The sequence below is a fragment of the Equus caballus genome, unplaced genomic scaffold (assembly GCF_041296265.1).
Source record: "Equus caballus isolate H_3958 breed thoroughbred unplaced genomic scaffold, TB-T2T unassigned-0001570, whole genome shotgun sequence".
NCBI classification, from domain to species: domain Eukaryota; kingdom Metazoa; phylum Chordata; class Mammalia; order Perissodactyla; family Equidae; genus Equus; species Equus caballus.
Genome location: NW_027222181.1, coordinates 5,001 through 8,827, shown reverse-complemented (window position 1 = coordinate 8,827; position 3,827 = coordinate 5,001). Strand labels below are relative to the sequence as shown.

Genomic DNA, 3,827 nt, shown 5'->3' with positions numbered 1-3,827 from the left:
CATCAAGCCACGCTGAGGTGGCGTCCCACACGGCAGAACCAGAGGGACCCTCAAAGAGAATATACAACTAGGTACTGGGGTGCTCTGGGGAGAAGAAGAAGAAGGAGGAGGAATAAAAAGAAAAGATAAGATTGGCAATGAGCTCGGGTGCCGGTCTTTAAAAAAAAAAAAAAAAAAAGAGGAAGAAAGATGGACAAACAGGAACGAATCCCACTGACGGCACCTCCAAATGGTGGGGGGTAGGGGGGTGGGGGGGGTGGGGAGTGGCATCATCGGGCCAATGGTGACTCTAAGTCGTGATCCCGCGGTTGTGTTATTTGATATTTTATCGAATCGATTTATTATTTTATTTTTGAGGAAGATGAGCCCTGAGCGAACATCTGCCGCCAATCCTCCTCTGTCGGCCGAGGAAGACTGGCCCTGAGCTGACATCCGTGCCCATCCCCCTCTACTTTCCAGGTGGGATGCCTGCCATAGAGTGTCTCGCCAAGCGGTGCTGGGTCCTGCGCCCGGGATCCGGACCGGCGAACCCGGGGCCGGCGGAGCGGAACGTGCGAACTTCACCGCTGCGCCACCGGGCCGGCCCCCGGAGTTGTTTTAAAAATCCAGTAAGGGGCTGGCCCCGTGGCCGAGTGGTTAAGTTCGCGCGCTCCGCTGCAGGCGGCCCAGTGTTTCGTCGGTTCGGATCCCGGGCGCGGACACGGCACTGCTCATCAAACCACGCTGAGGCGGCGTCCCACATGCCACCGCTAGAAGGACCCACAACGAAGAACACACAACTATGTACCGGGGGGCTTTGGGGAGAAAAAGGAAAGACAAAAAATAAAATCTTCAAAACTCCAATAAAACTTTGAGTGAAGACGACGAGGAGGATGCGAAACGTATCTCACGCCTCCGAGCCGAGCCGTCCGTTTAGGAAGGGGGACGAGGACCCTTTGTAAGCGATGTCCCTTTTTAAGCACCATTCTAAACCACAGAACAGAACTCCCTCTCCTCGACCCGGAGCGACCCGGAGCGAGGAGGTTCCTGGGTGTGTCAGAGAGGGCCACGTCCTCTGCAGCACGAACGAACCGCCAGGGTTCGGCCACGGGAAAGAATTTCTTCCTCTCCAGGTGGACTAAAAGTCGCCGACGGCAGCGGGCGTAGGTGCTATCCTTCCCGTCCAGGAAAGGCAGGGAGAACTTCAGCCGTGAAGAGAAGGAGGTCTTCCTCACTCCCCGTTTCGGGAGGGCCCCTTTGGCAGGGGAGTTTTGTCTCCTGATTTCAAGTCAGGAAGAAAAGGGAGAGAGAGAGAGAGTGTCCTTCTCGTGTCAGGTCGGTCTGAGGGGGACCTCCTCTGGTTTCCTCCCTTCCCAGGGAAGGCCGTTCGCTCCTTCTTCTAGAAAAAGCTCCCAAAGCACCACCGCCCAGGATGGTTGACCTACGCCCATCGTCCCTCCTTTCCCAATCATTTCTACCGCGACAGAGGGACAGAGGCCCCGGCCCCATCCCCATCCCCACCCCCACCCCCATCGCCTGCCTCCTTGATGGCCAAAGGAGCTGCCTCTGAGAATGGAACGGGGCTTGGAAACCTTCTAGAGGGGTGACTCTCACCTGCCTGCCTGCTGGGAAAAGCACCCACGCTGTCCATCGGACTGCTCTTTTGGGCAAACGTAGGCGTGCCACGTAGCGATCGACAGCTATGGCGGGGGGGCGGGGGCGGGGTGGCGTGGTGGTGCCCAGGATCCACGACACGTGACGGCTGCGGAGCACGACAGCCCTAAGACCTTGAGGGAGACGGGGTGGCGCGTGAATCCTTTCGGAACGAGAACGACAGGAAACGCTGACGGGGACGTGTTCTCGTCTCGAGAACACACCAACGCCTCGCACGGTGTCTGACCCGGGGTGCCTCTGACTTTTGTCATCAGAGAAGATCCTGTCGACCGCACCCTCACGCTTTGGGGAAAAGGGGAGAGGGACTCGGTAGCACGGGAGAAGCCATCCATCCGCCCTTCCTTTCCGTCTTCACGGCTCCTTCTCGTGGAAAACGAGGAAGCCGTCCGGAGGAACGGAACACTGACCCGGGCCAAAGCGTGGCCCAGCCTGAGCCTCCAAAACCTTCTGCTAAGTGAGAGGTGCCAGACATCCAAGGCGACCTACGTTGCGATTCCACACAGAGGAGAGAGCTAGAACGGTCCAACCCTAGAGGGCGACAGCAGATGGCGGCGGTGGTGGTGGTCGTGGTGAGGCAGATCCGGGAGTGGGGCCGTTTTTTCTTTCGGAGGGAGGGGATGGAAACGGAAACCTTCTGGAAATAGATAGCCGTGACGGATGCGCCACCTTGGGGAGGGAGACTCCCGAAGGCCACTGGCTTGTGCCCCGTGGAAAGGATGGATTCGGTGGGATGGGAATTCTACCTCCGTGTAGAGCGTGTGGTAAACCACGAGGTGGGTGGGTGGGTGGATGGCCTCCCTGCCTCGCCTCCACCTAGACGTCCACACACAGAGACCGACGAGGGAGGGAGGGAGGGAGAGAGACAAGGTGGACAGAGGCCAAGGCCGAGGCCGAGGCAGTGAGCGAGTAAGTGATCGACCCTGGCCATAGGGATTCCTCAGAGGGCGTCTCTTGGCTCCCCAAACGAAGAATGTGTGTGGAGATCGAGAAAGATCACCGACCTAGGAGAACCAGCAAGACTTCCTCACCCTCCAGAGAGCCGCTGGGCCCCTGCCGTCCCTGCCACCGCCACCCCTACCCCTCGCCTTTGGCAGCGACGCCAACGAAAGGCAGGCAGACGAGTGGGAGAGTCGTGTGGTGGTGTCCCCCAAGGAAGGTGGGTCCATGCCGACGAGCGGTCGTCGGCGTGTGGAAAAGCCAGAGGCGGGCTGACTAGAAGGAGGGCGTCCTGGGGGAAGGGGCCAGGGTGTGAGGGAGAGAGGCCTGTTTCTCTTCCCCTGTTGGTCCCAAGTCAGGGGCCCAAAGGAGGAAAGCTGTCCGTTCCTTTCCGACTCGGACGGTTCGGGCGGGACCGACCGATCCCCGCGGCGGCGCGGTCGGGGCTTTCTGGACCAGAACCCCTCTCTCCGTCGCCTTTCGACCACACACACGCTTTAGAGGCCAAGAGAAAATGGATCGGGTCTCTCTGTCTCTCTCCCTAGAAAACAAGGGCCGGGGGCCGAGCCCGTGGACGAGCGGTCAAGTACGCGCCCCCACCCCGACCCCCGGCTTCGACGGCCCAGGTTTTCACCGGTTCGGATCCTGGGCGCAGCCCCAGACCCAGCATCGCCCTTCAAGCCCACATAGCAGAAACCCGAAAGACCTACCACTGGAACCTACAACTATGGATGGACGGGACGGGACGGGACGGGGCGGGGCGGGGCGGGGCGGGGGTGGGGGGGGGGCGGCTTTGGGGAGAAGGAAGAAAGAAAAAATAAAAGAAACACAAGGACGGTCATCGCGATAGTTCTTTCCACTTCCATCCATATGTTAACAGGACCCAAGTTTCCCGACCTCCATTTGGATGTATGTTAACTAAATGGAGAAGCTATTCAAAGGACTCCTCTAAAGAAGTCCACGTTCTTCTTTCTAAATGATAATGAAAATCATTGTCACCACCGCTCTTCCGACCCTCCATGTCCAGACGGCCTCCCGCCCCTCCCCCATCCCCAACTCCCGCCCCGCCCCGCCCCGCGCCGACCCCCGCCCCCCCCCCCCCCCCCCCGGCATTCGCCCCGCCCACCTTTCCCTCTCCACTCCTACCCCCCCGCCCCCCGCCGCCCGGGACACCACCCCCCGCACCCCCCCCCCCCCCCCCCATCCCGGCCGGGCCACCTGGTCGACCTCCTCGAACA

The 3,827-nt window shown here is 60.3% G+C and overlaps 2 long non-coding RNA genes across 2 annotated transcripts in view; both read right to left on the bottom strand.

Annotated features, from left to right (window-relative positions):
- Positions 1–333: 333 nt before the first annotated feature.
- On the bottom strand, positions 334–1,917 carry LOC138922606 (uncharacterized). The gene is made up of 2 exons (XR_011435730.1): positions 1,594–1,917; positions 334–1,257 (listed from the first exon to the last, which is right to left on the bottom strand). It is a non-coding gene; the product is annotated as an uncharacterized lncRNA (long non-coding RNA).
- Positions 1,918–3,422: 1,505 nt separating this feature from the next.
- LOC138922605 (uncharacterized) overlaps positions 3,423–3,827 on the bottom strand; it is a 979-nt gene continuing 574 nt past the window's right edge. The window contains exon 2 of the long non-coding RNA XR_011435729.1: positions 3,423–3,561. This is a non-coding gene — a long non-coding RNA (uncharacterized lncRNA). The remainder of the gene's footprint in view (positions 3,562–3,827) is intronic.